This window comes from Oreochromis niloticus, linkage group LG23, assembly GCF_001858045.2.
Source record: "Oreochromis niloticus isolate F11D_XX linkage group LG23, O_niloticus_UMD_NMBU, whole genome shotgun sequence".
NCBI lineage: Eukaryota > Metazoa > Chordata > Actinopteri > Cichliformes > Cichlidae > Oreochromis > Oreochromis niloticus.
Window position 1 is genome coordinate 13,784,735 of NC_031986.2, and position 10,281 is coordinate 13,795,015.

At 39.7% G+C, this 10,281-nt stretch overlaps 2 long non-coding RNA genes across 3 annotated transcripts; both read left to right on the plus strand.

Annotated features, from left to right (window-relative positions):
- The first annotated feature begins 4,410 nt into the window (after window positions 1-4,410).
- Window positions 4,411-5,481, plus strand: LOC112843908 (uncharacterized). 2 transcript variants are annotated; one of them, XR_003216467.1, is made up of 3 exons: window positions 4,411-4,539; window positions 4,968-5,070; window positions 5,169-5,481. It is a non-coding gene; the product is annotated as an uncharacterized LOC112843908 (long non-coding RNA). The 2 variants fall into 2 exon arrangements; XR_003216466.1 differs by having other exon boundaries at window positions 4,416-4,539; window positions 4,965-5,070.
- A 1,128-nt stretch (window positions 5,482-6,609) lies between these two features.
- LOC102080037 (uncharacterized) lies at window positions 6,610-7,501 on the plus strand. Its single transcript, XR_003216499.1, has 3 exons — window positions 6,610-6,720; window positions 6,820-6,877; window positions 7,175-7,501. It is a non-coding gene; the product is annotated as an uncharacterized LOC102080037 (long non-coding RNA).
- The last annotated feature ends 2,780 nt before the right edge of the window (window positions 7,502-10,281 follow it).

Below are 10,281 nucleotides of genomic sequence, written 5' to 3' on the forward strand. Positions count from 1 at the left end.
TTACGCCTACAAACTGCAAATGAATCGCACATGTGCGAATCCACTGACCCCCCCCCGCCTCCTACTTTGACGCAGTGTGGGAGCAGCGGTACATTTTTCTTTGTCTCAAATAAATCAGTGCACTAAAATTAATCAACTAAAACTTGAAAATCGGATGTCCTTGCAGAGCCTTAACTCAATCTTGTACATCCGATTTTGACTGAAGCTGTCTGGTGAGGCGGTCCCAAGCCCAGATAAAGGAGGAGGGTTGGAATTGTGACATTAAAAAACAATAATTGCTAAAACGAAAAGTTATTTGTAGTTCTAAATATATTCTAAATGCTTTTAGGGCGTTTTTTTTACTCACTTTACGTCTCTTCCACAGTGTTATTTCTCTCTCCTACAGCATCTGTTACAACTACATAGGCATGAATAATTATGCAAATTAGGCGATGACGTCACCTAGCGACTTCTAGCGACTTTTAGGACAGCCGATAGCGATTTTCCTTACTGAGGAGTTGGCAACACTGGGTACAACGTAGCTCTATTAATTGGCGCTCGATTACTCTGCGGCTTTCTCGAAGGACCCAGATGTATGACCCCCACGCCGTTGGCACGGCGGGCAGCCTTAACCCAATTTCCCTCGGGATGAATAAAGTATGATCAATCAATCAATCAATCAATCAAAAACTGAATTTAAGAACTGAAATTGAATTATAGAACTGACATTGAATAGTGAGAAGTGATACTGAAAGTATTCATGACCTAAATTTAAAGAAGGATGGAATACAATTTCAAATTACATTAATTCATTTCCAAAATATAAAATTCAATTTCAATTTAGTAACGATTATTCAAGTTGCGCAATTCAGATTCAATCTGAGCAATTCAAATTCAAATTTAACTTATTCAAATTCAGTTTCTGATGGCACAAAGTTCTGCCCATAGATGTCGCTCACATATGCAGCAAGCAACACTGAATATTACAATCTGTGAGCTCAGCACACACGGGGGGCAGAGGAGAAGAGTGTGTCGGCTGCTGTATCATTATGATTCATGGGTGGGACTCCAGGTTCCCACTGATGAAGAATATCAGACTGTGTTTATCTACCTAAACAATTTAACAACAGATAACAGTGGGAACTACACCCGTGAAATTTACATTCTCCACTTCAGTGTCATAGTGGTGAACAGGATAAAATGTCTTTTTTTCTATTATTGACGTTTGTGTTTCTCTTACATGGTTTATTTGTGCGTTCAGTTAAGAATGACGAGGCGACTGAAAAGTTCTTCCCAACTAGCATTTCAGATTGTGCTTCAGTTAACTTTCTCATTTGTCTCCTCCTGACCAGGCTGACATAAAACCTCTCTTTGATCCTCAGCACTTTTGAGAAACACCAGGCCTTTACATCACTGTTTCAATACAAGATTCTGGTGAAGGAAGATGCACGCATTCATCAATAGAGATATCGGATAGCAAAGTGGTTGGTGCCAGGAGAAACGAAACCGATGCTACACTGCATCAGAGTGGCAGGACTGACTCTTAACCCTAAGAAGTATTCCATAGCCCAGAGAGAAGTGGATAGTAATGGGCCTAACTTTCTTCTTCTGAAAACTTTATTTGAGCAAAGCCACTTGCATAAAGTGCTGTGTTTTTGAAAGTTTATGAAAGCAAATATTTTACCATCATCAAGCTCTTAATTTTAAACATGAGTTTGTGTTTCTAAACAAAACACTAAACAGTTAAAAACTGAAACATCCAAACATATGAGAATTTGAGATGTATGTCAGGGGCTGGGTCTGTGACACAGCATTTTGAGTTCATTTTGTATTTTGTATTTCTTATATTATATTGAGAATGTGTTAAGTTCTGGTGTTGGTATTGTCAGTTGGGATTGTGTTGAGTTTTATTCTAGTTTAGGTTTTCATCTATGTCCCCTTATGCGTGTCTGTTCTCGTCTTCTGTTGTCATGTCTACTTCTCTCCATGTTTTATTTTGAAAGCCTTGTTTCTATGTTCATTGTGCTTAGTGTTACTTTTCCCTGTAGTGTCATGATGCTGATTTGTGTCAGCTGTTTCCCCATGTGTTTCCACTTTCCCTGATCATCTCCTGTGTGTATTTAGTCTGTGTGTTTTCATTCAGTCTTTGTCAGGTCGTCTGTGTTACCTCTGTCACGTCAAGACTCGTGTATTTCATGATTTTGCGCAGGTCATGTTCATGTCTCTTGCTCTAGTTTTTGCACGTTCCTGGGCAGCAACATGTTCATGTCTGTTTTTCATAGTTACCACAGTCCTGTCACTGTTTTCATAGTTATTTAGTTTTCACAGTTTAGCTTTCAGTTTAGTTGTCACTCCTGTTTCACCTTTGCTTGTGGACTCACACAAAATATCAGTTGCCCTGGCAGCCATGGAGGCGGTCCTCGAGATGAAACCGCAGCTGCTTCTGGAGAAAAAGCCCAAGCTCTGTATCACTTCCACCTCTTCTTAAAGTCAATAAAGAGTTCTTTTTACTGATGGCATGAAGTTGGCTTTAATGTGAGATGTAAAATCTTGGTGTTGATATTGTTACAGCTTCACCTTGATCACAAACTACGCCACCGTCGAACTAAAACACAACATAAAATTCAATGAAATAGTAAGAAGCGTGAAATAATAATAATGGATTGCATTTATATAGCGCTTTTCTAGAAACTCAAAGCGTTTTACAATTCCACTATTCATTCAAACACTGGTGGAGGCAAGCTACAGTTGTAGCCACAGCTGCCCTGGGGCAGACTGACAGAAGCAAGGCTGCCATATCACGCCATCGGCCCCTCTGGCCAAAACCAGTAGGCGGTAGGGTGAAGTGTCTTGCCCAAGGACACAACGACCAGGACAGACAGAGCTGGGGATCGAACCGGCAACTGTAAATATCAACACTTCACCGAGCTCTTTTGATTCCTCAGAGGCATGCGAAGGGAGACAAAACACTGCTCAGTAGACCATTTAACACTTTATTACTTCTAGAAGGGAGATGCGTCCTACATGACACGTAGCCATGGATCTCAAAATGGTGGTGTGCCCCTAACAGTTTTATTACAGAAGCTCTCTCATTCTAGTCTAAACAACAGTGTCTCAGTAACTTTCCACTAGAGATGGTCCCCTCTTATCTACATTTTCCCAGGCAAGCGTGAGCGAGAGTCTACAGCTTTCTACTTCCCAAGGAAACATGGTCTAATGCTTTTATTTTACAGGGCTGTGTCTGCTTAATACTACACTATATAACTTTATAACACTTATTATTAATAAAAAGCATAGCATTATTGAGGCACTGCAAATTATTTAATCCCAACACAACCTTCCGGTTACAAGATGAGCTTCCAACCACCTGTACCACGGTCGCCCATGTAGAATAGAATAGAGACATAAAATGATCTGTATAACACACAGGACATACCTCACTGGCTGACCCATGCTTTGATGCACAAATGAGCACCTTACAGATACTTTTAAGACCATTTGAACTTCCACTGACTTAAATTGGCCTCTGCTGCTTCAACTTGCCATGCTCACACATCAGCATGGGTGTGCATCTTCCCCAATGGATCAGTGGAACCAACATGCAGTACAACAGTTCCTACATGAGATTTTCCGCAATAAATGACCTAATGACATATAAAATATGCATAGTGCAATACAAAATACATTAACTAAAAGTGTGGCAGTAAAACTCTGGGTCATTCAGGTCGGCTCACTGAGGCTCTCCACCAGCCTGGAGTCGCCATTGCCCCACCACAAGCAAGCCACTCACGCTCGCCGCCTTGGTCGGACGGCCTGACTCATTTCTGGTGAGGATGTGGTTGTATGATGATGAGCCCACTGCCATGTCATCTTCAGCTCCGGCTGCATTAGCTTTCCTTGCTCCCTGTTCCAGGATTAAACGACATTCTCACCATCGCCGTTCAAAACCCGAGCCTGGGGAGGCTCCATAGCTAACGCCATCTGTGGTGTTTTTTCACACGAATTTTCCAGTCGTGAGTAAAATTGAATCTTCTTCAGGTGTTTCCTCCAGACCCTTAGCCGCAGTGTTAGAATCAAAGGAGAGTGATTCAGGGAATAATCATTGGGAGTAATGATTTGACCACTGGCTCACAATCTGCAGATGTGTGCCCAGGAGCCAAACCATGAATGTTTAAATCATGTTTTTGGAGACAATCTTGGAATTAATGTTTCTTGTGTGGCCGAACCGGCTCCTTTGGAGTTTGGAAAATTGTCACAGTTTGGGACTGAAAACACTAGGATTAGCTTTTCTGTGAATGAGGAGACTGGACCCTCTGCTTTAGAGCCAGCTAAAAGCTGGGAACTCTGGAGAGCCCCCACAGCCACCTGGGTTTTCCACACCAGCTGGAGCCGCAGCCCACCCTGTCCTGTCATGCTATCACATACACAACTGCCTCCAGCTGCTATGCCGCCATCAGCTCAACCACCTGCACCTGCTATCCAACCACCTGCACATACCACGTCCGACCCTGCTTCACCTCAGCCAGTTTTCTGCACCTGTTTCACAGGTAGCCAAAAGATGTAAGTTACTGAGGGGTACAAGTATTTTTTTTCTATAAGTAGTTCTAGATTATAACCACAGCCACAGTTACTTCCTGATCAGTATGGTTATACAGAAACTCTGCTGTGCTGCTTCTGAATCTAATTCTGTTTTAGCTGTAAAGATAATATCTATATATAAAATTCTGAATTTGTAAATGTCAACAAACATGGCAGTTATATGTGTGACACCCTCACTGAGATGAAAATGAATAAATGAGTATGTTTAGTTGTTGTATGTGATTCTGTTCAGTGTTTTACTTTTAGAGAGTTTTAATATGAAAGCAGAAGCAGGCATGTGTATGCACTTCCTTTATAGAAGCATTCTCACAAAGATGTACTTCTGTAAAAGTTCTTTCTTTGAGGTTTATTAACAACTCTCAGTACATCATTGTCTGTACTGTCAGTAGCAGTTACACTGTAACTTGGACACCTGGTCAAACATGGATGCATTGAAACTGGTATTCATTCAGCTTTTACCACTAACTGCATACTCACAAGATTTGGGAGGAGGTAATGTAAAGATGTTTAATAATCTAACATCTATTTTTTAATGATCCGCATCTGGTCTAACTCACTCAGACTGTTTGTACTATTGTTACTAATTTCAGAGACTGTGGTGAAAACAATTGGGAAACAACCAGATGTCACTCAAATATGCACCAATGAAACACAGAACATCATCACGCTGATAGTTTGTAAGATCAGAACTCAGAGAAGTGGAGGAGAAAATTGTATTCTGCTCTATGAATATGCACGAGGCTTTGAACAGAAATGTGACTCCAGGTTTACGCTGATGAAAGAAAATCAGACTGTGTTTCTCCACCTGATCAATTTAACATCAGAGGACAGTGGGAGCTACACCTGTCAGTGTTCAGCTCCTGAAAGAACAAATATTCTCCATCTTAATGTCACTGTGGACGGTAAACACACTTTCTTTCTTCTTCCCACTCTATTAAAATTAAATTGAATTGTTTAAATTGGAATATTTCTAATGATTGAAAGAACAACATAATGTCCTTAGTTATACAAGCGATTACACATGATTTCACTTTTTTAATATAATTGACCTCATTGAGGGTTTAATGTCAACAGAAACTGTAAACTGTGTTTTGAATAAATAAATAAATAAATAAATAAATGAATTTTATTTATATAGCACCTTTCAAGACAGAATCACAAAGTGCTACACATAAAATTACAAGTCATAAAAAGATTTAAAAAGACTAAATAAAACAGGCAGAAAATTAACCAAAAGCAGTTTTAAAAAGGTGAGTTTTGAGTTGTTTTTTAAAAACAGCTACTGAGTCCACAGTTCTTAATGCTTGGGGGAGAGAGTTCCACAGTCTCGGGGCCACAGTGGCAAAAGCTCTATCACCCTTAGTCCTCCTCTTAGTATTTTTTATAGCAAGTAAGCCCAGATCAGATGACCTCAAAGACCTGCTAGGGACATAAGGCTGTAGCAGATCAAAGATGTAGGCAGGTGCCAGTCCGTGCACAGCTCTGTAGGTCAAAACCAGGATCTTCAAATCGACTCTAAATTTAACAGGAAGCCAGTGTAACTGAGATAACAACGGTGTCACATGTGAGTACTTGGAGGATTTTGTCAAAAGCCTAGCTGCAGCGTTTTGCACAACCTGCAGACGATCCAGAGAACCTTTGCTAAGACACATAAACAGCGAATTACAATAATCCAAGCGTGACGAGATAAATGCATGTATAGCAATCTCCAGTTCAGATCGAGATAAAATCGGGCTTAGCCTAGCCACATTTCTTAAATGATAAAAACAAGACCAAACCAGAGATTTCACATGCCCATCCAATGTGAAACTGGAGTCAAAGGTGACAAACTGCAACCGGCAGCGGCAGAGCCAAACACAGGCGCCATCATACCGGAAGTGTGATGGCGCCTGAATATCTGAATAACTCAGATATGATAATGTAGTGCATGATGTGTGTTGGAATTGCAGAACTAATATGAGATTTAATTATTTTCAGTGTTTATTCATATTTGATTAAAATTGAAGTTATAATTGTTTTTTTTAATGTTTTAGATACCAGACGTTCAAAGGAAATGTCTTTTTTAGTTTATCTGGTTGTTGCAGTTGTTGTAATCATTACTGGTGTTATTCTGGGATTTATCTACAAGATGAAAAGTCACAGGTGAGAAATTGTTTTTACTGTAATTATTGTAACTTTTTATTTTAGTGTCACTGTGTTTATAGCAACAAAAGTAATGCTAACATCATTTGTTATCCAAAGTTGCTGTTCAAGGTCAGAAACATCTGGACTATCTGTGAGTGAGACTCACGGCTCTTTGGTGAGTAACTCATCTGTAAAGACAAAGCAGCAGGTTTAAAGCTGCCACACTTTGCATTAATTATTTTTTAATATGTATTTACCTCACTTAAAATGGCGCATCTTGGAACATATGAAGCAATCTTGAGGCTCAGTGAAGTCAGAGAGTTGATTTGTTTCAGTGAACACGACACCTTAGACCACCACTGAAAGCTGAGTTTTTAAAAGGGATTTTATTCAGCAGGAACATGTTCTCAGCATAATTAAGTCAGACTTAATATAATTATGCTGTATGAGTTTTCATTTTTTCTTCTTACAGGATGAAGATGTCCAAGATGATTCTTACACAAACCTTCAGCATCCAACAAATGATGTCTACCAAACTATCACCTCAGATCACCCTCAGCATGACATCACTACAAATTAAGAATATTAAGTGTCTGTTGTTGTGATTATTCAGCCAGAAGAACAGAAGCTGTCAGCCTTGATAATCAAACTCTTTTATTTCTGACAATATTTAAACATTTTGAAACATGTAAAACTGCAGGTGACACATGAGCAGTATTGCTCTGATACAAATCTTTTTGGCTTGAATTGTGATATGACTCAACTTTCACACTGGACACATGTTTTACAATAATTGAGGTCATTCAGCCGTAACACTCCGTGAAACAGATGTGTCCACACATGCTCTGCAAAACACTGTTAAAACACTACAAATACAATAAACTGTTCCAAATATGAATCCTTGTGTGGGATCAGTTTTATGGTTTTAGGACCATCCCTTCATTTTAAATGATGTACAGTCACTTCCAGATCATTTCAAGGTTTTCAAAGTCAGACTTCAGACGTGATTCTCTCCATCACTGCAACAAAGTGATGAGTCTGGTTGTTTTCATGTGTCTTGTGGTGCCTTGTTTTAACTTTCTTTTATCATGTTTTAGTCTTGTGGTGCGCCTCTGCCTGACCGTACTTTGTTGGCTTCCAGATTGGGTGCGCGTGATGGTGCTCATACATATGTATGTACGTTCAGTTAAGGATGAAGGGGTGACTGAAAGGTTCCTCCCAACTAGCATTTCAAATTTCTATGCTACTGAGCAGGCCGACATAAAATCTCTCTTCGATCCTCAGCTCTTTTGAGAAACTCCAGAGTGACACACGAGTGAAGGAAGATTGACCCATTCATCAAAAGAGATATTGGATAGCAGAGCGGTTGGCGCCAGTGCTAGAAAAAGAAATAAAACTGATGCTACACTGAAGAGCGGCGGGACTGACTGTTAACCCTAAGAAGTGTTCCATAGCCCAGAGAGAAGTGGAGTACTTTGGCTTTGTCATCAGCTTTGGGAAGATAAAGCCTTAAGATGGAAAGATTGAGGCAATCCAAACCTTCCCAACTACAAAAAGGAAGCTGAGAGGCTTTGTTGATCTGGTAGACAGGTACAGGAAATTCATACCAACTTTTACAGAGCGATCAGCTGTGCTGAAAGACCTGACAAAGGGCTCAGCCGCTAACACAGTGCACTGGATGGAAGAATGTGATCGAGCTTTCAGAGACCTCAGGGAAGCAGTATGTACTCATCCATTTCTACACAGCCCAGTCTTCAGTAAGCCATTCATCTTGCAAACAGATGCTTCAGGAGTAGGCCTCGGTGTCATTCAACAAGAGGTGGATGGTGAAAGAAGACCTGATGTGTTTCTAAGTTGGAAACTACTTGACAGGGAGATGAGATATTCGATAGTGGAAAAAGAACATCATTTCATTCTATAGACCGACCATTGTGCCCTCCAGTGGTTGAAATCCATGAGAGATGCCAGTGCCCTGATCGGGGGGTGGTACCTGTCTCTGCAGCTGTATGAGGCCAGGGAAGTCAAATGTGGTTGCTGTATGTTTATCCAGGATAACAGAGGACTGAGATACTGTGCTCTTAAGAGATGGGGGAGGAAATTTAAGGAAGGGGGAAAATGTTTCCCCGGGGGTCTGGATACCATTTAGAGGTTTCAGGAGAGGTGATGGTTTAAGGGAGTGTGGTGAAGTTCTGTAATTGGGTTGCTGGTGTTTTCATAATGGTGCTGAGGTGCAAGGCCAATATATATAATATTTAATTATCATGAGAGAATGTATGTATTAAAGTGTGTGGTACCTTTAAAAATAAATTATTAATATTAAACATAATCCAGATGTGATAAAAGTGCAGTTTTCAAACTACTCTATAAGACACTTGCTGAAAAAAATTGTTGCTTAGCTCACATCAAAGATTTTTGGCTGGCAGTTGGGGAAAGCCCCAGGGCCCAGAAGATAGGAGTCAAAATCACTATCAAATATGCCCCTCCTTATACATACAGATGCTATCTACATTTACTGCTTCAAGGTACCTAGATAGGAACAAAAGGTTCTGTATATTAGAGGAATAGAACATGGAATGAATAAGAAAAAGCCCCCTATAACCCATTAGATTATACATCATGTAAGTGTTAAAGTGATGTTTTCCACCAGCTTAAAACTTTCAATACTAATTGAAATTTCCTGCCCTAGGCAGACATTAACCAGTAGCAGTTGGAAGACTGCCCACAAGGAAAACCTATAGCCAAATAACCAATAAAAACATAACAATCTTTTTGTATGAGTGCCCTTTCTTTTGATATAAATATTAAAAGGGTTAAACATAGAGTTAAAATCCTAACACTATGTTTAGTGGGAGATCCTGTCAATTACTCCAACATGCCACAATTTAATGTAACTGCTATTATTTCTTAAAGCCAAGAAGGTCCCCAAGCCCTGAATGCAGTTAAATAATTAGAAAAAACAAACAACTTCTTATAGTCACAGAGTCGGCTGCAGTCTGTCCTCAACTGAAAGTTTAAGTACTGGTAAATAAATGAGCCTAAATTTCTACATGCTTCTGAAAACTTTGCTTGAACAAAGTCTTTTGCATGAAGTGCTGTGTTTTTGAAAGTTATAAAAACTAACATTTCACCATCGTCAGCTCTTAATTCCAAACATGAGTCTGTTTCTAAACAAACACTAAACAGTTAAAAACAGTGAAAAACTGTGAAACTCTTTCCATCCGGGATATGTTTTTCTTCATGTGTTTACTCACTATTTCACCTTTAAAGCATCCAAAAATATGAGAATTTGAGGTGTAGGTAGCCACAAGGCGTAAGTTACTGAGGGGTGCAAGTCTTTCTTTCTATAAGTAGTTCTACATGATACTCACAGACACAGTTACTTCCTGGTCAGTATGGTTATACAGAAACTCTCCTGTGCTGCTTCTGAATCTACTTCTGTTTAAGCTGTGGAGATAATATCTATATATAAAATTCTGAATTTGTAAATGTCAGCAAACATGGTAGTTCAATGTGTGACACGCCCACTGAGATGAACAAATGAGTATGTTTAGTTTTCGTGTGTGATTCTGCTCAGTGTTT